This window comes from Drosophila kikkawai, unplaced genomic scaffold (genome assembly GCF_030179895.1).
Source record: "Drosophila kikkawai strain 14028-0561.14 unplaced genomic scaffold, DkikHiC1v2 scaffold_300, whole genome shotgun sequence".
NCBI classification, from domain to species: Eukaryota; Metazoa; Arthropoda; class Insecta; order Diptera; family Drosophilidae; genus Drosophila; species Drosophila kikkawai.
In genome coordinates, this window is record NW_027222647.1 from 23,120 (window position 1) to 49,500 (window position 26,381).

Sequence of the window (26,381 nt, forward strand, 5' to 3'; positions counted from 1 at the left end):
CCACGTCTTTACCCTCCCTGCCGTGGTAAACTCTGATAATTTAAGTGTTACCCCTTAACTAAGTTCATCTTTTCGATCTTAGCTCATTCTGAAGTAATTCGACATCCACTTGCTGTATTAACATAGACCAAAGTTTTTACTCCATTATTATTTCGTTAAACTTCAGGATAATTCATAATTCTGTCTCTTATAATTATTAATCATTTTCTTAATTTATCTAATCCCTAGATATTTATCTCTACGTTAATTGAAATTCATATAAACAAACGCGTAAATGTGCGGCTCGCTTAGGATCCCGTTTAAGTTATACATACGATCGATATATATATATATACAGAATAAATCAAATATGCGGCCTTGGTGCCAATTTACTTTCGATATACTGACTTACGCTCAGATCCTCCGCTGCTGGTTCGTTGGGCCCATCGAAGTTGCAGGTGCTGATGGCTGTTAGTTGGAAAGTTCAGAAACGATATTTAAATGGGACGCCCGCGTTCACATTCACATATTACGCTAAACGGCAGAAAAGCAACAACAATATCAGTTACTTTCTATCTAATGTTACGCATCACTCTAAATTTAATCGATCTCAAAACTTTACGTCCTTCGGGTTACTGGAATCATCCAGCGGGAGCGCGCTGCTCACCGCGACGCGCCTCCAACTTCTTCGACAGGTCACATGCCTGCCGCTCAAGCGAGCTCTCTATCCGGCTGCGCCTGCTCCTGCCTAGTCTCCGCTCACCTACCTTCGCTGCACCTCCACTGTTCCTACTGGCTTATGCTCGAAAAGGTAATGCTTAGCCGCTGTCCATACAGCCGAATCGCCTTAGTTGGGGCTGCACGAGGCCGGTTACATTACTCCGAGAACTCAGACACAGGCCGCCTCTGGTCTGACTCTTGGAGATTTCTCGCTCCCGGTTTAGTGCGGTCGCACTCGGATCGCTATAGCTCCTTGGCAGCCGACGTGGCAAAGCAGAGGTTCCCAAAAAGTAGGGTTACGCGCACGTGCTGCGTTGGCCGCACGTCGACGTCTCTGCCGCCGTAGGGCCTCCGAAAAGTTAGGTTATGGCCGCTCGGTCGCACAGCGTTGGGCTGCACGTCGACGTCGCTGCCGCCGTAGGGCTTCCAAAGAGTAAGGTTATGGCCGCTCGGTTGCACCGCGCCGCCTTGTTCGCTGATCGCCAACTTTTGCCGCGTGTGGCTGCCACGCCGGCGATACGCCACGCTTAGCGAAGGACGTAAGAGCCGTCGCCTAGCGCCAAACTAGCCCTGCACAACAAAAGGGTTAACTACACTATAAACTCTGCCGTTCCGTAGTTAATATTTACCCGTTCTCACTCGTGCACAACACTTATTAAGTTTTGTCACTGGTCTCTTGCTGGCACTTTACTATTAATTCGATTGAAACTGTATAATCCACGTGCCGGAATTATTGTAGTAAAAATGATCTACGATGCGTGTGCTTTGCTCTGGTTTTCAATTTCAAGTGAGCGAGCGTCACAAAATTTCTCTACACGCAGCGTGCCTTGCATAGCAAACGAGCCAAAAGCTACGGGACTTTTCCCAAATCCTCTCTCGCGCTCTCCATGCTCGCGAGCGAAGGACTGGAGGAAGGAAAAATAAGCAAAAAATCGTACGATTTCGCTGGCGCTGCGAATGCAGGTAGAAGAAAAACGGCATGTTCTGGAAGGCGCTACCCTACACTCTAGTCGCGGCATATGCGTTTCGATGGGTCGGTTCTATCATTTAAACTTACGATTATACTTATTTATATTTTCCTATTTGTTTTCCCTGCCCTTACCCTCTGACCCCTACACCACTCATCGAGAGTCCTACTCGAAGAGGTTTTAACTGAAAAAGGTAAGACAAGAATCGTTCTAGCTCTTTATGTCTTTCAGGTGATACACCCCTAAGGATTTCCCGACATCGTTTTCTAATTCATAGTAAATATGGCTAAGCTTCTTAGTAACTGTCGCTTTCATAAAGACTGGAGCCAGCTTACTGTTGAATTGTTTAGCCGCATTGCTTTGCGCAAAACTACGGGCATACACAGTGTCACCGACTTTAAAACATGCAGAACGCGAGCGCAAATTATAAACTTTTGCATTGTTTTCATGCGTTTCCCTAATTTTCTTCTGTGCTTGATTACGTGCTAGCTGCATGACATCAGGCGTTTTCAACAAAGTATCATCCTGTAACGACTTAATGTTTCTTAGTAATTCATAGTCCTTTCCGTTCATGATCATATTCTGTACTTCGGCAAACACAAGATTCTCCTTAGCTGGTGAGATGGGCCAATGCCTCTGTTTTACCGGCTTCGCTTGACCAACGTCTATGGAATGTTCAATTAGTTGAGTTCGACCTAATCCTTCTGACTCGTAAGAGGGAAGCTTAGAGATTACAGTCTCTAGCCTCTTCTGTTGCTCGATCGAAAGGACATGCGTTTTCGGGCTATCGTCCGGATCTTCGTCTCGCCCTACGTCAAGTTCAGCTACACTTCCGGTCTCTTCCATTATTTTGGACAATAGACCGAAGTCTCGCCAGAAATCAACTCCCAGATATATATCTTGCTTCAGCCCTGGGATCACAAAAAATTCGACTGGATGTGTACGATTTTGATAATTGATGTCTGCCACGAGTCTGCCTACGACTGAGCACTCGGAGTTATTCGCGGTTTTAATGCGACCTGAACATTTTCGTAAATTTGGGTTCTGAACTAAGTCTCTAGCAGCGTTGCCTCCGATACAGCTTATCGTTGCTCCTGAATCGAGTAACGCCACATAGCGCTTACCCACTAAATCGATTTCCGTGTATAAACGGTTATCGGAATTCATAAAAACTGCTGCTTTCAACTTTTTCCGGTTCTTTCGAACCTTGTTCCAAAATGATCGTGCTCTTAGTGTTGAACGTCCGGGTTTGCGAGTGTCAATACTGCTGCAAACGTCTGCGAATATTCTTCGTCTGGCTTCAGCGTACTGTGCTTCACGTATATGATACGGTTGGTTAACTTTTGCTGTGTTTGGGTGTACTTCTTGCAGATTTAAAACTTCACACGGTTCTGTCTGCGTACCACTACTGGATTTTAATGTTTCGGATGCGACGCGTGGATTTTGGCCGACGCATCCCTTTGTCGGTTTTCCGATGGTCTACAGTGCTGACAGTTCGGCTTAAAAGTGTTTTTGGCTCCGCATCCATAACAGAAGATGCTGCGAACTTCGAGACACTCGTCGAACCTATGGCCTATCTTATCGCAGTTCCAACATCTTATCTGATTAGTCTGTAGGGCTGACACATCTTCTCGACCTACATCCTCGGATTCCTGTTCTAGTTGAGCAATATAAGGTCGTGTTCCGACTTGGTTCTTCCCTTGCTGCGGTCTATTCTGCTTACAAAACTGTTCGTGCGTTCGTATCTCTTCCCTTAAGGTGACTAAGGAATCTATGCGCAAATGCATCAACTCGTACCTCAGCGATGGCTTCGCATGTCGAATCAGCAGTTCAACTAACGACTGCTCTGAAAGTCGAGTACTCAAGCGCGAAACCAACTTTTCTATTTGGAATTGGTACTCTTCGAATGGTTCCCTGTCTGCTTGACGCCTACTATTGATAGATTCCCATATGTCCATGTCTGTATCCACATCTCGAAATTTCTGTCTAAATTCCCTGCAAAACTCTGCCCATGTAAAATTCGTACATGCTTGGTGGAATTTCCAATACCACTCATTCGCTTTGCCGGTAAAGAACAGATGTAGGTGATCACAAAGAAGCTGATGATCTCCGTTCAAGTTTTGTTGGGCTAGTGCTTGTACTCTGTACAGAAAATCCTCTGTCTGCAAGCCATCTTTGGCTCCATCAAATTTGATGTGCCAACTCTGGATAATACCGGGCACCTTCTCCGGCTGCACCGAAGTGTGCGACCTCTCAGAGTTTCGACTAGATTGTCGATTCCCTAATCTCTCGTTTCGCTCCCTGTTCGGTAAGTTCAATCCTGACCCTGGCTGAGTTTGACCTACTGCGAAAGCTTGTCCCTGTGTTACATTGTTCATGCTTCTCCTACTCGGGGATTGGGCATTCTGTTCGAGCTGCAAATTCGATATCTGTGATTGTATGAAAAGAGTCAAATCCTGCATAAGCTTCTGTTGCTGAGACTGCATTGCTGCTTGAACTACTCTACCTATTTCTTCGACACTCTCTGCTCTAGATGAATCGAGAACTGATGGTGTATTAGCGCTTCTATCGCGCTGCTGCGCCACGTTACTACGTTGCTGAGACCTAGTAACCATACCTCTGCGTTGCCCCAAACTTCGACCTCTTCTTGGTTCATTCCTGTTACGGCCTCGGTTTGTGATAAGATTGCTGCTGCCTTTGCCAGCGTCATATTCATTGGGTGCTCTTCCTGACTCGGATCTTTGTTCTGCATCTGCCAATTCGGCTAATAAGTTATTGTTCGATACTGACAACTGCTGCACCGTGCATGGTTGATTGCAAGTCGGACACGAGTTCGTTACTGACAAGTGATCTCTAATACATTGATGATGAAATCGATGATTACAAGGAGAAGCTGCTGTCAGATCGATCACGCTTAAAGGTCGTGTGCATAGAATGCAAACACTCTCGTCATTATTAGAAGCGGCTGCTAAATTCTCTAAGCTATGATGAATAGGCATTTTCTTCTTCTGTAACTGTTATTGGTTGCTTAATATTTTCAAATTATGGTCTTTGTTTTTCCAGCTAGTTTCTGTCGAATACCTTCTTGCTGAGCGTTCTCTCCTAACCAACTCTATACTAATATTGTCTATATTGTTGCGGCTTTGTAGGTTTGTATTCGCTGTATTGGTCATCCATCGAAGTTCCTCTGACCACTTGATATTCCTAAATACGCGTACAGTACCTTTTGCCAGTAGTCTAAACTGTCGCCTTTGGATAGTATTCTGCGCTCGGTTAGCACTGGTCGATAGTACCACGAAGTTTTGATAACATATCGCTATTCCAAGCTACTAATTCCGAATTCGCTTCCCTCTACCTATTGAACGGGAGTTTGATCCACCTAACTAATTTCAGGGTCGAGTTTTTGTGTTTTTACTCCATTATTATTTCGTTAAACTTCAGGATAATTCATAATTCTGTCTCTTATAATTATTAATCATTTTCTTAATTTATCTAATCCCTAGATATTTATCTCTACGTTAATTGAAATTCATATAAACAAACGCGTAAATGTGCGGCTCGCTTAGGATCCCGTTTAAGTTATACATACGATCGATATATATATATATACAGAATAAATCAAATATGCGGCCTTGGTGCCAATTTACTTTCGATATACTGACTTACGCTCAGATCCTCCGCTGCTGGTTCGTTGGGCCCATCGAAGTTGCAGGTGCTGATGGCTGTTAGTTGGAAAGTTCAGAAACGATATTTAAATGGGACGCCCGCGTTCACATTCACATATTACGCTAAACGGCAGAAAAGCAACAACAATATCAGTTACTTTCTATCTAATGTTACGCATCACTCTAAATTTAATCGATCTCAAAACTTTACGTCCTTCGGGTTACTGGAATCATCCAGCGGGAGCGCGCTGCTCACCGCGACGCGCCTCCAACTTCTTCGACAGGTCACATGCCTGCCGCTCAAGCGAGCTCTCTATCCGGCTGCGCCTGCTCCTGCCTAGTCTCCGCTCACCTACCTTCGCTGCACCTCCACTGTTCCTACTGGCTTATGCTCGAAAAGGTAATGCTTAGCCGCTGTCCATACAGCCGAATCGCCTTAGTTGGGGCTGCACGAGGCCGGTTACATTACTCCGAGAACTCAGACACAGGCCGCCTCTGGTCTGACTCTTGGAGATTTCTCGCTCCCGGTTTAGTGCGGTCGCACTCGGATCGCTATAGCTCCTTGGCAGCCGACGTGGCAAAGCAGAGGTTCCCAAAAAGTAGGGTTACGCGCACGTGCTGCGTTGGCCGCACGTCGACGTCTCTGCCGCCGTAGGGCCTCCGAAAAGTTAGGTTATGGCCGCTCGGTCGCACAGCGTTGGGCTGCACGTCGACGTCGCTGCCGCCGTAGGGCTTCCAAAGAGTAAGGTTATGGCCGCTCGGTTGCACCGCGCCGCCTTGTTCGCTGATCGCCAACTTTTGCCGCGTGTGGCTGCCACGCCGGCGATACGCCACGCTTAGCGAAGGACGTAAGAGCCGTCGCCTAGCGCCAAACTAGCCCTGCACAACAAAAGGGTTAACTACACTATAAACTCTGCCGTTCCGTAGTTAATATTTACCCGTTCTCACTCGTGCACAACACTTATTAAGTTTTGTCACTGGTCTCTTGCTGGCACTTTACTATTAATTCGATTGAAACTGTATAATCCACGTGCCGGAATTATTGTAGTAAAAATGATCTACGATGCGTGTGCTTTGCTCTGGTTTTCAATTTCAAGTGAGCGAGCGTCACAAAATTTCTCTACACGCAGCGTGCCTTGCATAGCAAACGAGCCAAAAGCTACGGGACTTTTCCCAAATCCTCTCTCGCGCTCTCCATGCTCGCGAGCGAAGGACTGGAGGAAGGAAAAATAAGCAAAAAATCGTACGATTTCGCTGGCGCTGCGAATGCAGGTAGAAGAAAAACGGCATGTTCTGGAAGGCGCTACCCTACACTCTAGTCGCGGCATATGCGTTTCGATGGGTCGGTTCTATCATTTAAACTTACGATTATACTTATTTATATTTTCCTATTTGTTTTCCCTGCCCTTACCCTCTGACCCCTACACCACTCATCGAGAGTCCTACTCGAAGAGGTTTTAACTGAAAAAGGTAAGACAAGAATCGTTCTAGCTCTTTATGTCTTTCAGGTGATACACCCCTAAGGATTTCCCGACATCGTTTTCTAATTCATAGTAAATATGGCTAAGCTTCTTAGTAACTGTCGCTTTCATAAAGACTGGAGCCAGCTTACTGTTGAATTGTTTAGCCGCATTGCTTTGCGCAAAACTACGGGCATACACAGTGTCACCGACTTTAAAACATGCAGAACGCGAGCGCAAATTATAAACTTTTGCATTGTTTTCATGCGTTTCCCTAATTTTCTTCTGTGCTTGATTACGTGCTAGCTGCATGACATCAGGCGTTTTCAACAAAGTATCATCCTGTAACGACTTAATGTTTCTTAGTAATTCATAGTCCTTTCCGTTCATGATCATATTCTGTACTTCGGCAAACACAAGATTCTCCTTAGCTGGTGAGATGGGCCAATGCCTCTGTTTTACCGGCTTCGCTTGACCAACGTCTATGGAATGTTCAATTAGTTGAGTTCGACCTAATCCTTCTGACTCGTAAGAGGGAAGCTTAGAGATTACAGTCTCTAGCCTCTTCTGTTGCTCGATCGAAAGGACATGCGTTTTCGGGCTATCGTCCGGATCTTCGTCTCGCCCTACGTCAAGTTCAGCTACACTTCCGGTCTCTTCCATTATTTTGGACAATAGACCGAAGTCTCGCCAGAAATCAACTCCCAGATATATATCTTGCTTCAGCCCTGGGATCACAAAAAATTCGACTGGATGTGTACGATTTTGATAATTGATGTCTGCCACGAGTCTGCCTACGACTGAGCACTCGGAGTTATTCGCGGTTTTAATGCGACCTGAACATTTTCGTAAATTTGGGTTCTGAACTAAGTCTCTAGCAGCGTTGCCTCCGATACAGCTTATCGTTGCTCCTGAATCGAGTAACGCCACATAGCGCTTACCCACTAAATCGATTTCCGTGTATAAACGGTTATCGGAATTCATAAAAACTGCTGCTTTCAACTTTTTCCGGTTCTTTCGAACCTTGTTCCAAAATGATCGTGCTCTTAGTGTTGAACGTCCGGGTTTGCGAGTGTCAATACTGCTGCAAACGTCTGCGAATATTCTTCGTCTGGCTTCAGCGTACTGTGCTTCACGTATATGATACGGTTGGTTAACTTTTGCTGTGTTTGGGTGTACTTCTTGCAGATTTAAAACTTCACACGGTTCTGTCTGCGTACCACTACTGGATTTTAATGTTTCGGATGCGACGCGTGGATTTTGGCCGACGCATCCCTTTGTCGGTTTTCCGATGGTCTACAGTGCTGACAGTTCGGCTTAAAAGTGTTTTTGGCTCCGCATCCATAACAGAAGATGCTGCGAACTTCGAGACACTCGTCGAACCTATGGCCTATCTTATCGCAGTTCCAACATCTTATCTGATTAGTCTGTAGGGCTGACACATCTTCTCGACCTACATCCTCGGATTCCTGTTCTAGTTGAGCAATATAAGGTCGTGTTCCGACTTGGTTCTTCCCTTGCTGCGGTCTATTCTGCTTACAAAACTGTTCGTGCGTTCGTATCTCTTCCCTTAAGGTGACTAAGGAATCTATGCGCAAATGCATCAACTCGTACCTCAGCGATGGCTTCGCATGTCGAATCAGCAGTTCAACTAACGACTGCTCTGAAAGTCGAGTACTCAAGCGCGAAACCAACTTTTCTATTTGGAATTGGTACTCTTCGAATGGTTCCCTGTCTGCTTGACGCCTACTATTGATAGATTCCCATATGTCCATGTCTGTATCCACATCTCGAAATTTCTGTCTAAATTCCCTGCAAAACTCTGCCCATGTAAAATTCGTACATGCTTGGTGGAATTTCCAATACCACTCATTCGCTTTGCCGGTAAAGAACAGATGTAGGTGATCACAAAGAAGCTGATGATCTCCGTTCAAGTTTTGTTGGGCTAGTGCTTGTACTCTGTACAGAAAATCCTCTGTCTGCAAGCCATCTTTGGCTCCATCAAATTTGATGTGCCAACTCTGGATAATACCGGGCACCTTCTCCGGCTGCACCGAAGTGTGCGACCTCTCAGAGTTTCGACTAGATTGTCGATTCCCTAATCTCTCGTTTCGCTCCCTGTTCGGTAAGTTCAATCCTGACCCTGGCTGAGTTTGACCTACTGCGAAAGCTTGTCCCTGTGTTACATTGTTCATGCTTCTCCTACTCGGGGATTGGGCATTCTGTTCGAGCTGCAAATTCGATATCTGTGATTGTATGAAAAGAGTCAAATCCTGCATAAGCTTCTGTTGCTGAGACTGCATTGCTGCTTGAACTACTCTACCTATTTCTTCGACACTCTCTGCTCTAGATGAATCGAGAACTGATGGTGTATTAGCGCTTCTATCGCGCTGCTGCGCCACGTTACTACGTTGCTGAGACCTAGTAACCATACCTCTGCGTTGCCCCAAACTTCGACCTCTTCTTGGTTCATTCCTGTTACGGCCTCGGTTTGTGATAAGATTGCTGCTGCCTTTGCCAGCGTCATATTCATTGGGTGCTCTTCCTGACTCGGATCTTTGTTCTGCATCTGCCAATTCGGCTAATAAGTTATTGTTCGATACTGACAACTGCTGCACCGTGCATGGTTGATTGCAAGTCGGACACGAGTTCGTTACTGACAAGTGATCTCTAATACATTGATGATGAAATCGATGATTACAAGGAGAAGCTGCTGTCAGATCGATCACGCTTAAAGGTCGTGTGCATAGAATGCAAACACTCTCGTCATTATTAGAAGCGGCTGCTAAATTCTCTAAGCTATGATGAATAGGCATTTTCTTCTTCTGTAACTGTTATTGGTTGCTTAATATTTTCAAATTATGGTCTTTGTTTTTCCAGCTAGTTTCTGTCGAATACCTTCTTGCTGAGCGTTCTCTCCTAACCAACTCTATACTAATATTGTCTATATTGTTGCGGCTTTGTAGGTTTGTATTCGCTGTATTGGTCATCCATCGAAGTTCCTCTGACCACTTGATATTCCTAAATACGCGTACAGTACCTTTTGCCAGTAGTCTAAACTGTCGCCTTTGGATAGTATTCTGCGCTCGGTTAGCACTGGTCGATAGTACCACGAAGTTTTGATAACATATCGCTATTCCAAGCTACTAATTCCGAATTCGCTTCCCTCTACCTATTGAACGGGAGTTTGATCCACCTAACTAATTTCAGGGTCGAGTTTTTGTGCCTGTGAGTGGGTTCGTTGCGGTCGCCTTGATCCGTAAGATCTCGAATCGAAGACGCAATTCCGGCTAAGAAGTCCTCAACTCGCAACTAGCAAATCTCTAGTATAAAATAGTAACAATTTCTGCTGAGTAAATTAATTACAAAAAAATTCTTTTGGATGGATAGTCGAGCATTTTCATGGGCTAAAACCACTCGAGGGTCCTGCACCTAAAACAATAGGTATTTGCGGCTCCTGCGAGTTGCACTATAGCTTGATATTCTTCTTCCTCTTATTTCTCAAATGCAGATAACGATCTTTGGCCCCACGTTGGGCGCCATTTTATTTATGTAGTAGCCAAGAGGCAGTGCTCACTAGATACTGTGGGTTTTCCAGTGTACAATCGGATCGGTATTTGTGCACTTCTTGCTATGCTCGGTTCAAAGCTCGTCGGATATGGCGTGGGCCTTCCTCACCGATTATAAGTCACACCCTTTCACTACTGTAATAAAAGTTTAAGTGCACATTCTGTAAACTAAATGATTGGTCAACGGTTGAATTAATCGGACGTACGGACGGACCCTAAAGAGTAGGTATAAGAGAGGAACACTCGCGTTGTGGGTGGCTGAGGTGTCATCCGCCCCCACGTCTTTACCCTCCCTGCCGTGGTAAACTCTGATAATTTAAGTGTTACCCCTTAACTAAGTTCATCTTTTCGATCTTAGCTCATTCTGAAGTAATTCGACATCCACTTGCTGTATTAACATAGACCAAAGTTTTTACTCCATTATTATTTCGTTAAACTTCAGGATAATTCATAATTCTGTCTCTTATAATTATTAATCATTTTCTTAATTTATCTAATCCCTAGATATTTATCTCTACGTTAATTGAAATTCATATAAACAAACGCGTAAATGTGCGGCTCGCTTAGGATCCCGTTTAAGTTATACATACGATCGATATATATATATACAGAATAAATCAAATATGCGGCCTTGGTGCCAATTTACTTTCGATATACTGACTTACGCTCAGATCCTCCGCTGCTGGTTCGTTGGGCCCATCGAAGTTGCAGGTGCTGATGGCTGTTAGTTGGAAAGTTCAGAAACGATATTTAAATGGGACGCCCGCGTTCGCATTCACATATTACGCTAAACGGCAGAAAAGCAACAACAATATCAGTTACTTTCTATCTAATGTTACGCATCACTCTAAATTTAATCGATCTCAAAACTTTACGTCCTTCGGGTTACTGGAATCATCCAGCGGGAGCGCGCTGCTCACCGCGACGCGCCTCCAACTTCTTCGACAGGTCACATGCCTGCCGCTCAAGCGAGCTCTCTATCCGGCTGCGCCTGCTCCTGCCTAGTCTCCGCTCAGCTACCTTCGCTGCACCTCCACTGTTCCTACTGGCTTATGCTCGAAAAGGTAATGCTTAGCCGCTGTCCATACAGCCGAATCGCCTTAGTTGGGGCTGCACGAGGCCGGTTACATTACTCCGAGAACTCAGACACAGGCCGCCTCTGGTCTGACTCTTGGAGATTTCTCGCTCCCGGTTTAGTGCGGTCGCACTCGGATCGCTATAGCTCCTTGGCATCCGACGTGGCAAAGCAGAGGTTCCCAAAAAGTAGGGTTACGCGCACGTGCTGCGTTGGCCGCACGTCGACGTCTCTGCCGCCGTAGGGCCTCCGAAAAGTTAGGTTATGGCCGCTCGGTCGCACAGCGTTGGGCTGCACGTCGACGTCGCTGCCGCCGTAGGGCTTCCAAAGAGTAAGGTTATGGCCGCTCGGTTGCACCGCGCCGCCTTGTTCGCTGATCGCCAACTTTTGCCGCGTGTGGCTGCCACGCCGGCGATACGCCACGCTTAGCGAAGGACGTAAGAGCCGTCGCCTAGCGCCAAACTAGCCCTGCACAACAAAAGGGTTAACTACACTATAAACTCTGCCGTTCCGTAGTTAATATTTACCCGTTCTCACTCGTGCACAACACTTATTAAGTTTTGTCACTGGTCTCTTGCTGGCACTTTACTATTAATTCGATTAAAACTGTATAATCCACGTGCCGGAATTATTATAGTAAAAATGATCTACGATGCGTGTGCTTTGCTCTGGTTTTCAATTTCAAGTGAGCGAGCGTCACAAAATTTCTCTACACGCAGCGTGCCTTGCATAGCAAACGAGCCAAAAGCTACGGGACTTTTCCCAAATCCTCTCTCGCGCTCTCGATGCTCGCGAGCGAAGGACTGGAGGAAGGAAAAATAAGCAAAAAATCGTACGATTTCGCTGGCGCTGCGAATGCAGGTAGAAGAAAAACGGCATGTTCTGGAAGGCGCTACCCTACACTCTAGTCGCGGCATATGCGTTTCGATGGGTCGGTTCTATCATTTAAACTTACTGTTGGAGGGGGGCGGCTTTAAGCTGAAATGCACTCGGATAAATAATAACACGTAGAACTTGTCGGGGTTTTACGCGACGTGCGTCGGGATGTTTATTTAGTCGTAGGTAAATTGGTACTGAATACAAAGAACAAAAACTAAAGCGAGGGAGAGCGGATTAGAAGCTCTAGGACTGGAAGTCCGGAGGAAGAGGGAGAGAAAAGGAGAGCGTTCGGGATCACACTGCCTCCCGAAACTGAGCGCCTTTCTGGCGTGAACATTCTCCCCCCCTTGCGAGGATACGCAGCAAAAGTACCAGGAAGTATTAGCTCTGGAAAGCGTAGGATAACGCTGAGCGTTCGTCGGCATGTAGAAGGGTGTGGTGATCCTGTCCACACGACTGGCATCGGTCGCTACTTCGACAGGATCCTCCGGAATGGTGGTGGGCCAGGCAGTTGACGCAGTACTTCCTGTCGATGACTGTCTGGAGCCGTTTCTTCGCATCAAGCCGGAGAAAACGGTGACACTTCCGAAGAGGATGGTTCCCTTGGCAGACTCGGCATTGGTAGGATAAAATACCTCGGGAACGTCTGCTCTTGCTGTCGTCGTACGGAACCCAGTAATTGGAATCGGCCGAAGTAGTCACTCGTGTGGAGAACGAGGAAATTCTTTGGATGGGTGCAGGAATTTGTGGTGCGTCATCACGAGGATTCGGAACACTGGATAAAGTGTTGCTTGGATGCAACAATGTTTGATGCCGACCGTGACACGTAAGACAGCTGTGGGCGCTTGTGCAATTACGGAGTGGATGACCGCTTGCAAAGCAATTTAAGCACAACTGCTTTTTCTCAATGTACGAAGTTCGATTTTCTATCGTCATCTGGAGGAAGCGTGGACATTTACGCACTGGATGGTTCTCTGCAGAACACAAATCGCATCTTTTGGATATGGGAACAATCCGCGTACTAAAGGATTTTAGTACTCGCGGTGCCACGATGGATTTTGTCGGGTTGGACGGACTGAGGCGTATCGTAGGAGGTTGAATAGAATTCATAGATTCCAGAGTTCTATGGCGCTCAGTAAGGAAAGAATCTAATTCTAGCCACGTCGGAATTTCGGTTTTATTTGGTAAGGACTGCTCCCATAATGAGAGCGTCAGCTTTGGAAGCTTCGTGGAACACAAATAAACCAATAGACAATCCCAATTATCCGTAGGAAGGCCGGACAGAGTTAGGGATGTGAGGCAATTTTGAATTGTATTCTGCAGCTCCTTCAAGGCTGCCGAGGATTCGCGTTTGATGGATTGTATGTTTAGTAATTTCTTCAGTTGGCTGTTCACCAACGCGCGTTTATTTTCGAAACGCTCAGTTAGGTTTCCCCATGCTGAGCGGAAACCGTCATTGGTGAGTGGCGAATTGGAAACTATAGAATGAGCTTCACCACTAGTCTTGGCATTTAAATAGAACAACTTTTCTACAGGGGTCAGCGTAGGATTGTCGATATAGACCGCTGTGAAAAGGTCCCGGAAAGTCGGCCAGCGAAGATAATCGCCCGAGAAAACTTCCGTTTCGCACGGAGGAAGCCGACAGCCAGACGGAAAGGAATTTTGGGGCGCAGGAGGTTGGACTGGAGCTGCTTTAGCAGAGATCGTATCGATCTGTTCCATGAGCTGGGCGGCACACCGTCCGTAAATAAAATAGGAGTAGTCGTATTTTGCCTTAAGAGTAGGCAAGATGTCTGCAGCGCCCTCTAAACCAACTGAAATTAGCTCTGAACAAGCTTCGTACTCTGTCTCGACCTTGTCCCATAGCGCTCGGACTTGGTAGAGATGGATTTGACAAGAGTACTTGGATGGAGTGGGTGCTGCTGGATTGCAGACTCTGGACTCGAAGTGACTCAGACGGTCACAGATCAACGTAAATTTGTCTAAAATTGAAGGAGCCATTCTGGATATTTCTTTATAATTTTTACTATAAATAGGTATATATTACAAAATAATTTATAGGTCGAAGTTGGATTGGGAATTTAGGAACCAATCGGACTCGTAATAATTATTTTTGAAATAATTATTATTTGTGGAAAATTGTATTTTTCTCGTAAGGAATTCAAATCGAGAATATTTGAATTAAATACGGAATTACGAAAATACGGTCACACTAATGCGTATATGGAAGCACACTTTGATTTCTAACTTAATCGGTTAGTTGGAATTTTAATATAAAATAATTTAAAACAATTTTATTTGTCTGGTCTTATTTGATTGACCGGTGCTGTATTTCGGAACCAATACGTGTGTGTGTGTATATTTGTGCACTTGCCGTATGCAAGTGCAAAATAGCGGAGATAAGGAGAGGCGGAAAAAATTGCCAAATATCGCAGCGTCGTATGCAGACGATTATGTATGTATGTAAATACGTATTGCAGCTCAGAATAGAGCGAGGGAGTAAAAAAACAACAATATATGTACGAATTAAATAAATTTGTTATTAACCCTAGACGGTCATGCTTCGTCGATTCGACGACGCAAAATCACAAAAGATCGAAAAATGAAAAAAGGGCTGTTTTTTATTTTTAGTTTTTAAGTATATTCTTAATATGAGAATGAATTATTATTTCTAATTTTGAACAGTTAAAATGATGAATTAAACGCTGTAAAAATTTTTGTTACAATATTTGTTTGTTTTTTATCATTTATACTTATTTTAAAACTGGCGTCGTCGATTCGACGAAGCATAACCTTAACGTAGGAAAAATAAGCATGACCGTCTAGGGTTAAATAAATTTGTAAATATAAGTTTCGGAGTGAAGTGGACTGTATTTGTAGTATGTATGTAATGTAAATAAATGCTAGCGGGAACACAGTAAACGAGAAGGAATTAAGAATAATTCGAAATTGGAAAGTTTTACTGTGGCTTAGGCATTTATTTAAACAAACACTTTCGGAATTTTGGAACGAAGACCTTGTATAGAAATTATTTGGATATAATTTCTCGATTTGGGGAAATGTCAATGTTGACAGTGATCGTAGTCTTATGGAGTGGACTGTATATGTTTGTAAATGTAAATAAATGCTAGCAGGAACACAGTTAACGAAGAGGAATTGAGAACTATTGGAATTAAATTCTCACTGTGGCTATTGCATTTATTTAAACTTTTGGATTTCGGCACAGAAATTTGACACAAATGTAGAAAATTTGGAAACCGAATTATTTTGAATTTGGAATTGGAAGTTATTATGCTGCCGTGTGTCGGATTAATCGGACTTGGATTTAGACAATAATCATACAGAGAAGTTAAGACGAATTGAGTTTCGCAAAACCTAACTGTATGACCGGCAGCAATAATGTAATGAACTTATCTGGTGCGGTGTTAAAGCCACCGGAGCTGCTGGTGGATGATATCCGGCTCGAAGGACCAAATGTTGGAGGGGGGCGGCTTTAAGCTGAAATGCACTCGGATAAATAATAACACGTAGAACTTGTCGGGGTTTTACGCGACGTGCGTCGGGATGTTTATTTAGTCGTAGGTAAATTGGTACTGAATACAAAGAACAAAAACTAAAGCGAGGGAGAGCGGATTAGAAGCTCTAGGACTGGAAGTCCGGAGGAAGAGGGAGAGAAAAGGAGAGCGTTCGGGATCACACTGCCTCCCGAAATTGAGCGCCTTTCTGGCGTGAACACTTACGATTATACTTATTTATATTTTCCTATTTGTTTTCCCTGCCCTTACCCTCTGACCCCTACACCACAGTTAACTCATCGAGAGTCCTACTCGAAGAGGTTTTAACTGAAAAAGGTCAGACAAGAATCTAGCTCTTTATGTCTTTCAGGTGATACACCCCTAAGGATTTCCCGACATCGTTTTCTAATTCATAGTAAATATGGCTAAGCTTCTTAGTAACTGTCGCTTTCATAAAGACTGGAGCCAGCTTACTGTTGAATTGTTTAGCCGCATTGCTTTGCGCAAAACTACGGGCATACACAGTGTCACCGACTTTAAAACATGCTGAACGCGAGCGCAAATTATTAACTTTTGCATTGTTTTCATGCGTTTCCTTAATTTTCTTCTGTGCTTGATTACGTGCTAGCTGCATGACATCAGGCGTTTTCAACAAAGTATCATCGTGTAACGACTTAATGTTTCTTAGTAATTCATAGTCCTTTCCGTTCATGATCATATTCTGTACTTCGGCAAACACAAGATTCTCCTTAGCTGGTGAGATGGGCCAATGCCTCTGTTTTACCGGCTTCGCTTGACCAACGTCTATGGAATGTTCAATTAGTTGAGTTCGACCTAATCCTTCTGACTCGTAAGAGGGAAGCTTAGAGATTACACTCTCTAGCCTCTTCTGTTGCTCGATCGAAAGGACATGCGTTTTCGGGCTATCGTCCGGATCTTCGTCTCGCCCTACGTCAAGTTCAGCTACACTTCCGGTCTCTTCCATTATTTTGGACAATAGACCGAAGTCTCGCCAGAAATCAACTCCCAGATATATATCTTGCTTCAGCCCTGGGATCACAAAAAATTCGACTGGATGTGTACGATTTTGATAATTGATGTCTGCCACGAGTCTGCCTACGACTGAGCACTCGGAGTTATTCGCGGTTTTAATGCGACCTGAACATTTTCGTAAATTTGGGTTCTGAACTAAGTCTCTAGCAGCGTTGCCTCCGATACAGCTTATCGTTGCTCCTGAATCGAGTAACGCCACATAGCGCTTACCCACTAAATCGATTTCCGTGTATAAACGGTTATCGGAATTCATAAAAACTGCTGCTTTCAACTTTTTCCGGTTCTTTCGAACCTTGTTCCAAAATGATCGTGCTCTTAGTGTTGAACGTCCGGGTTTGCGAGTGTCAATACTGCTGCAAACGTCTGCGAATATTCTTCGTCTGGCTTCAGCGTACTGTGCTTCACGTATATGATACGGTTGGTTAACTTTTGCTGTGTTTGGGTGTACTTCTTGCAGATTTAAAACTTCACACGGTTCTGTCTGCGTACCACTACTGGATTTTAATGTTTCGGATGCGACGCGTGGATTTTGGCCGACGCATCCCTTTGTCGGTTTTCCGATGGTCTACAGTGCTGACAGTTCGGCTTAAAAGTGATTTTGGCTCCGCATCCATAACAGAAGATGCTGCGAACTTCGAGACACTCGTCGAACCTATGGCCTATCTTATCGCAGTTCCAACATCTTATCTGATTAGTCTGTAGGGCTGACACATCTTCTCGACCTACATCCTCGGATTCCTGTTCTAGTTGAGCAATATAAGGTCGTGTTCCGACTTGGTTCTTCCCTTGCTGCGGTCTATTCTGCTTACAAAACTGTTCGTGCGTTCGTATCTCTTCCCTTAAGGTGACTAAGGAATCTATGCGCAAATGCATCAACTCGTACCTCAGCGATGGCTTCGCATGTCGAATCAGCAGTTCAACTAACGACTGCTCTGAAAGTCGAGTACTCAAGCGCGAAACCAACTTTTCTATTTGGAATTGGTACTCTTCGAATGGTTCCCTGTCTGCTTGACGCCTACTATTGATAGATTCCCATATGTCCATGTCTGTATCCACATCTCGAAATTTCTGTCTAAATTCCCTGCAAAACTCTGCCCATGTAAAATTCGTACATGCTTGGTGGAATTTCCAATACCACTCATTCGCTTTGCCGGTAAAGAACAGATGTAGGTGATCACAAAGAAGCTGATGATCTCCGTTCAAGTTTTGTTGGGCTAGTGCTTGTACTCTGTACAGAAAATCCTCTGTCTGCAAGCCATCTTTGGCTCCATCAAATTTGATGTGCCAACTCTGGATAATACCGGGCACCTTCTCCGGCTGCACCGAAGTGTGCGACCTCTCAGAGTTTCGACTAGATTGTCGATTCCCTAATCTCTCGTTTTGCTCCCTGTTCGGTAAGTTCAATCCTGACCCTGGCTGAGTTTGACCTACTGCGAAAGCTTGTCCCTGTGTTACATTGTTCATGCTTCTCCTACTCGGGGATTGGGCATTCTGTTCGAGCTGCAAATTCGATATCTGTGATTGTATGAAACGAGTCAAATCCTGCATAAGCTTCTGTTGCTGAGACTGCATTGCTGCTTGAACTACTCTACCTATTTCTTCGACACTCTCTGCTCTAGATGAATCGAGAATTGATGGTGTATTAGCGCTTCTATCGCGCTGCTGCGCCACGTTACTACGTTGCTGAGACCTAGTAACCATACCTCTGCGTTGCCCCAAACTTCGACCTCTTCTTGGTTCATTCCTGTTACGGCCTCGGTTTGTGATAAGATTGCTGCTGCCTTTGCCAGCGTCATATTCATTGGGTGCTCTTCCTGACTCGGATCTTTGTTCTGCATCTGCCAATTCGGCTAATAAGTTATTGTTCGATACTGACAACTGCTGCACCGTGCATGGTTGATTGCAAGTCGGACACGAGTTCGTTACTGACAAGTGATCTCTAATACATTGATGATGAAATCGATGATTACAAGGACAAGCTGCTGTCAGATCGATCACGCTTAAAGGTCGTGTGCATAGAATGCAAACACTCTCGTCATTATTAGAAGCGGCTGCTAAATTCTCTAAGCTATGATGAATAGGCATTTTCTTCTTCTGTAACTGTTATTGGTTGCTTAATATTTTCAAATTATGGTCTTTGTTTTTCCAGCTAGTTTCTGTCGAATACCTTCTTGCTGAGCGTTCTCTCCTAACCAACTCTATACTAATATTGTCTATATTGTTGCGGCTTTGTAGGTTTGTATTCGCTGTATTGGTCATCCATCGAAGTTCCTCTGACCACTTGATATTCCTAAATACGCGTACAGTACCTTTTGCCAGTAGTCTAAACTGTCGCCTTTGGATAGTATTCTGCGCTCGGTTAGCACTGGTCGATAGTACCACGAAGTTTTGATAACATATCGCTATTCCAAGCTACTAATTCCGAATTCGCTTCCCTCTACCTATTGAACGGGAGTTTGATCCACCTAACTAATTTCAGGGTCGAGTTTTTGCGCCTGTGAGTGGGTTCGTTGCGGTCGCCTTGATCCGTAAGATCTCGAATCGAAGACGCAATTCCGGCTAAGAAGTCCTCAACTCGCAACTAGCAAATCTCTAGTATAAAATAGTAACAATTTCTGCTGAGTAAATTAATTACAAAAAAATTCTTTTGGATGGATAGTCGAGCATTTTCATGGGCTAAAACCACTCGAGGGTCCTGCACCTAAAACAATAGGTATTTGCGGCTCCTGCGAGTTGCACTATAGCTTGATATTCTTCTTCCTCTTATTTCTCAAATGCAGATAACGGTCTTTGGCCCCACGTTGGGCGCCATTTTATTTATGTAGTAGCCAAGAGGCAGTGCTCACTAGATACTGTGGGTTTTCCAGTGTACAATCGGATCGGTATTTGTGCACTTCTTGCTATGCTCGGTTCAAAGCTCGTCGGATATGGCGTGGGCCTTCCTCACCGATTATAAGTCACACCCTTTCACTACTGTAATAAAAGTTTAAGTGCACATTCTGTAAACTAAATGATTGGTCAACGGTTGAATTAATCGGACGTACGGACGGACCCTAAAGAGTAGGTATAAGAGAGGAACACTCGCGTTGTGGGTGGCTGAGGTGTCATCCGCCCCCACGTCTTTACCCTCCCTGCCGTGGTAAACTCTGATAATTTAAGTGTTACCCCTTAACTAAGTTCATCTTTTCGATCTTAGCTCATTCTGAAGTAATTCGACATCCACTTGCTGTATTAACATAGACCAAAGTTTTTACTCCATTATTATTTCGTTAAACTTCAGGATAATTCATAATTCTGTCTCTTATAATTATTAATCATTTTCTTAATTTATCTAATCCCTAGATATTTATCTCTACGTTAATTGAAATTCATATAAACAAACGCGTAAATGTGCGGCTCGCTTAGGATCCCGTTTAAGTTATACATACGATCGATATATATATATATACAGAATAAATCAAATATGCGGCCTTGGTGCCAATTTACTTTCGATATACTGACTTACGCTCAGATCCTCCGCTGCTGGTTCGTTGGGCCCATCGAAGTTGCAGGTGCTGATGGCTGTTAGTTGGAAAGTTCAGAAACGATATTTAAATGGGACGCTCGCGTTCGCATTCACATATTACGCTAAACGGCAGAAAAGCAACAACAATATCAGTTACTTTCTATCTAATGTTACGCATTACTCTAAATTTAATCGATCTCAAAACTTTACGTCCTTCGGGTTACTGGAATCATCCAGCGGGAGCGCGCTGCTCACCGCGACGCGCCTCCAACTTCTTCGACAGGTCACATGCCTGCCGCTCAAGCGAGCTCTCTATCCGGCTGCGCCTGCTCCTGCCTAGTCTCCGCTCAGCTACCTTCGCTGCACCTCCACTGTTCCTACTGGCTTATGCTCGAAAAGGTAATGCTTAGCCGCTGTCCATGCAGCCGAATCGCCTTAGTTGGGGCTGCACGAGGCCGGTTACATTACTCCGAGAACTCAGACACAGGCCGCCTCTGGTCTGACTCTTGGAGATTTCTCGCTCCCGGTTTAGTGCGGTCGCACTCGGATCGCTATAGCTCCTTGGCAGCCGACGTGGCAAAGCAGAGGTTCCCAAAAAGTAGGGTTACGCGCACGTGCTGCGTTGGCCGCACGTCGACGTCTCTGCCGCCGTAGGGCCTCCGAAAAGTTAGGTTATGGCCGCTCGGTCGCACAGCGTTGGGCTGCACGTCGACGTCGCTGCCGCCGTAGGGCTTCCAAAGAGTAAGGTTATGGCCGCTCGGTTGCACCGCGCCGCCTTGTTCGCTGATCGCCAACTTTTGCCGCGTGTGGCTGCCACGCCGGCGATACGCCACGCTTAGCGAAGGACGTAAGAGCCGTCGCCTAGCGCCAAACTAGCCCTGCACAACAAAAGGGTTAACTACACTATAAACTCTGCCGTTCCGTAGTTAATATTTACCCGTTCTCACTCGTGCACAACACTTATTAAGTTTTGTCACTGGTCTCTTGCTGGCACTTTACTATTAATTCGATTGAAACTGTATAATCCACGTGCCGGAATTATTATAGTAAAAATGATCTACGATGCGTGTGCTTTGCTCTGGTTTTCAATTTCAAGTGAGCGAGCGTCACAAAATTTCTCTACACGCAGCGTGCCTTGCATAGCAAACGAGCCAAAAGCTACGGGACTTTTCCCAAATCCTCTCTCGCGCTCTCGATGCTCGCGAGCGAAGGACTGGAGGAAGGAAAAATAAGCAAAAAATCGTACGATTTCGCTGGCGCTGCGAATGCAGGTAGAAGAAAAACGGCATGTTCTGGAAGGCGCTACCCTACACTCTAGTCGCGGCATATGCGTTTCGATGGGTCGGTTCTATCATTTAAACTTACGATTATACTTATTTATATTTTCCTATTTGTTTTCCCTGCCCTTACCCTCTGACCCCTACAAAGCCTAAGTCAAAATTCTACCGAATGCCATACTCCAGTTGCTCTGCGAGTATTTAAATCATTAATAATCGGAAATATATAAGAAAGGTATAATCAAAACAAGAAGAAAATAAAAAGTTAACTCCCGCGACGGCAGGTGTCCGTCTAGGTGATCCTAACGGGTCTTAGGCAGCATCCACTGCGCTGGCGAGAAGCGTATATCAATAGCTTAGGCCTTCGTCGGCCAGATGAGGGGAGCGAGGGGGTGTTTTCACGGCAGCTTGCCGATGGTGATAACCAAGCAGCTGCTCCGGTCTAATAAAAAAACTGCGCCAGCGGAATTGGTCTGCTGCGCTCAGGTCTTCCACTTGGGGTGGTTCCGCTCTCATCCAAACGTGGGCGGTTATGTAATCATCGGCCGGAGGTTAAGTCCGTCCGGGCCGCTGAGTATGGAGCGAAACTGGTGTCAACTGAGATCCACTGCTGGCGGTTGGCGGAATTGGTTAAAGACGGCCGTAGAGCAGGGGAATCTGCCTTTTCGAGGTCTAGGCCTCCGTCACGCCTCTGAAGCCGGATCCCTATGAAAACTGAGTTAGCATTGAAACGCACTAAATTTGCACTTATTCACCTTTTCTCCACGCACAAATTCACACGAGAAGTTATAGCTGGCTATACCACTCTGGGTTTCACTCGGATTATTTAATTAATAAATTGTATTACCGCGTGTAATATTGACTTAAATTTGGCCGCGCCGAGAAACATAAACGTTTGCCAAAGGGTTTTTATCAAAGAGTGAATTAAGCTTTGGGAAGCTGACTGCAAGTAACCGCGGTTCAGAGCTTTACTTAGACTAACTGTTCAATCGTATGATCATTGTCAATCGTGATTGGTCTTAGCCAGTTATTAGCTATTTTCGCTATGGAAAAGTTCCTATAATTTTAAGTGCGAGGGTAGGTCGAAAAGTTTTTGTAAGTGTAAGCTTAGCTGGTCACTACAAACTCAGCAAATGCTCAGCAGGCCCCAGAGCAGCCACAAAACAACATGGAATCCATGATGGTGACCATGCAACAAAGCATGATGGAACTCATGTCATTTATGAAAACGACCATGCAAACGCTCGTCCAGAATCAGAATATAGTGATACAGCTGCTAGTAGCACAACAGTCAAAATAATCAATGTCCAATCTACGTATATACACGTGGAATGCCAATGGCGTCTCACGGCATAAACTTGAACTAACACAATTTCTAAACGAAAACCACATCGACGCCATGCTACTGGTTGAAACGCACCTCACAAGCAGATACAACTTTCATATAAGAGGTTATACCTTCTACCGCACAGATCATGCAGATGGTAAAGCCCACGGCGGGACCGGCATCCTTATCAGAGAACGCATCAAACACCACTTCCACCAAAGGTTTGCAACAAATTACCTGCAAGCTACGTCCATTAAAGTGCAGTCAGGTAACGGCAACCTTTGCATTGCTGCTGTCTACTGCCCACCTCGCTTTACAATCTCTGAAGGTCAATTCATGGATTTTTACAACTCACTTGGAGATCGATTTATAGCTGCAGGAGATTACAACGCCAAGCATACGCATTGGGGATCCCGCCTCGTGACCCCCAAGGGAAGACAACTGTACAACGCTCTCATCAATGTGAGAAATAAGCTGGACTACGTTTCCCCTGGTAGCCCCACATATTGGCCAGCAGACCCCAGAAAGATACCCGATCTAATTGACTTCGCGGTGACAAAAAACATCCCACGAAATTTAATAAACGCCAAGGCCCTTCCAGACCTTTCTTCAGATCACTCGCCGCTGTTGATAACCCTCCTTCAAAGCCCAGAAACTACGGATCGCCCCTATAGGCTGACGTCGCACAGAACCAATTGGATGAAATACAAAAAGTATGTGAGTTCCCACATTGAGCTCAATACTGAAACCGACATCGACTCCTCCACCTCCGCACTGGAAGAGGTACTTGTGACTGCAGCCAGAATCTCAACACCACAACAGACGGATGTGCAAAAAATCAAATTCAAAACGAACCAGCAAATTGAACAGCTTATCCAAGAAAAGAGGCGTCTGCGACGGGTGTAGCAAACCAATAGATCGCCATGCTCAAAGCAACGTCTAAATGAAGCCACACGCAAACTAAGCCGGGCCCTGAAGCAAGATGCCGAAAAAGCACAATTAAGATATATTGAAAAACTCTCGCCAACCAGCACAAAGCATCCCTTATGGAGAGCTCACCCAAATTTAAGCTCACCGGCTGAAACCATCACCCCGATAAGAAAGTCATCTGGTTGCTGGGCCCGCAGCGACAAAGACAGAGCCGAAACTTTTGCCTCACATCTCCAGGGCGTTTTCCAGCCGAACCCTGCTGCAAATCCATTTGATCTACCGCAAATCCACACTGAAACGGAATCTACTCCAGCATCATTTCGTCCGAACGAGATAACGAAGGTCATCAGGGAACTGAAGCCGAAAAAGGCTCCCGGCGTTGACCTAATAACTCAAAAAATGATAATTGAACTTCCGAATTGTGCTATTGAGGTCATCTGTAAAATCTTCAATGGGATCATAAGTCTCGGCCATTACCCAACAAAATGGAAAAAATCTATAATTATAATGATACAGAAGACCGGAAAAGACCACACGATTCCGTCATCTTACCGACCAATAAGTCTACTATCATGCTTGTCCAAGTTATTTGAAAAATGCCTACTAAAGCGCATAATCCCTTACCTGGGAGCTCACAACATTATCCCAGTTCATCAATTTGGCTTCAGAGAAAAACATGGAACTATCGAGCAAGTAAACAGAATAACATCAGAAATTCGCACAGCCTTCGAGCATCGAAAATATATTGCAGCGCGATATTTCTCGACGTTTCTCAAGCATTCGACCGAGTCTGGCTCAACGGCCTCATGCACAAAATAAAAACACTCTTGCCGGTATACACACACAAATTACTTGAGTCGTATCTCTACAACAGAGTCTTCGCAGTGAGGTGCAACGCAACAACATGCGGCACCTATTCAATCGAAGCTGGAGTCCCACAAGGAAGTGCACTTGGGCCTACCCTATTTGTTCTATACACAGCGGATGTCCCCACAAGCGACCAGCTAACATTATCCACTTTCGCTGATGACACTGCGATCCTCAGCCGTTCCAGATGCCCAGTCCGTGCAACAGCCCAGCTCGCCAACCACCTCAAGGTAGTCGAGAAGTGGCTATCTGATTGGCGTATTAAAATAAATGAACAAAAGTGTAAGCACATAACGTTCACCCTCAACAGACAAACATGCCCCCCGCTCTACCTGAACAGCACACTGATCCCCGAAGTCAACGTGGTAACGTACCTGGGCGTCCACCTGGACAGACGCCTAAGATGGCGAAGACATATTGAATGCAAGAAACTTCATCTAAAACTAAAAGCCAGCAGCCTCCACTGGCTCATAAACTCCCGATCGCCCCTGGACTACAAGGTCCTGCTCTACAACTCCACACTAAAGCCATCCACAGGGATCTCGGCATTCCTGCAGTTAAGAACGAAATGGAAAAACAAAAAGCGTCCTACAAGGAAAAACTCTCCACCCATCCAAATCCTTTAGCAAGGGACTTGATACGAGTTTCCAGAAGAAGCCGCCTACTACGTAACGACCATCCAACCCAGCCATAATTATTCAGGGCCATTTACTCTGTACCAGTCTCATGACTGCTAGTTAGGTAGTATTGTAAGATTTGATACACTTATTGTTAGTCTCATAAATGAGAAGATTCAATAAATAAAAGCAAAGCCTGAAAAAAAAAAAAAAAAAAAAAAGGGTAAATTTGTAAACAAAAAGTTCACAACTCAGCTAATAATGCCTGTATCCACTTCAGAATTTGTATTTATAACAGTTTTTACACGGCTAATACATTTGCATACTCAATTGTAAATATGAAAACAAAAAGTTCACATCTCAGCTAATAATGCATGTATCCACTTTAGAATTTGTATTTATAATAGTTTTTACACGTCTAATACATTTGCATACTAAATTGTAAATTTGTAAACAAAAAGTTCACATCTCAGCTAATAATAAAATTTGTAAACAAAAAGTTCACAACTCAGCTAATAATGCATGTATCCACTTAGGAATGTGTATAGTTTTTACACGGCTAATACATTTGCATACTCAATTGTGAATTTGTAAACAAAAAGTTCACAACTCCGCTAATAATGCATGTATCCACGGCAGAATTTGTATTTATATTAGTTTTTACAAGGCTAATACATTTGCATACTCAATTGTAAATTTGTAAACAAAAAGTTCACAGCTCAGCTAATAATGAAATTTGTAAACAAAAAGTTCACAACTCAGGTAATAATGCATGTATCCATGGCAGAATTTGTACTTATATTAGTTTTTACAAGGCTAATACATTTGCATACTCAATTGTAAATTTGTAAACAAAAAGTTCACAACTCAGCTAATAATGCCTGTATCCACTTCAGAATTTGTATTTATATTAGTTTTTACAATGCATACTCAAATGTAAATTTGTAAACAAAAAGTTCACAACTCAGCTAATAA

At 44.5% G+C, this 26,381-nt stretch overlaps 3 long non-coding RNA genes across 3 annotated transcripts; all 3 read right to left on the reverse strand.

Annotated features, from left to right (window-relative positions):
- Positions 1-561: 561 nt before the first annotated feature.
- Positions 562-1,467, reverse strand: LOC138929539 (uncharacterized). Its single transcript, XR_011445806.1, has 2 exons — positions 1,329-1,467; positions 562-1,269 (listed from the first exon to the last, which is right to left on the reverse strand). It is a non-coding gene; the product is annotated as an uncharacterized lncRNA (long non-coding RNA).
- A 4,036-nt stretch (positions 1,468-5,503) lies between these two features.
- LOC138929540 (uncharacterized) lies at positions 5,504-6,409 on the reverse strand. The gene is made up of 2 exons (XR_011445807.1): positions 6,271-6,409; positions 5,504-6,211 (listed from the first exon to the last, which is right to left on the reverse strand). It is a non-coding gene; the product is annotated as an uncharacterized lncRNA (long non-coding RNA).
- A 4,787-nt stretch (positions 6,410-11,196) lies between these two features.
- Positions 11,197-12,305, reverse strand: LOC121502948 (uncharacterized). The gene is made up of 2 exons (XR_005991142.2): positions 11,964-12,305; positions 11,197-11,904 (listed from the first exon to the last, which is right to left on the reverse strand). It is a non-coding gene; the product is annotated as an uncharacterized lncRNA (long non-coding RNA).
- Positions 12,306-26,381: the final 14,076 nt, after the last annotated feature.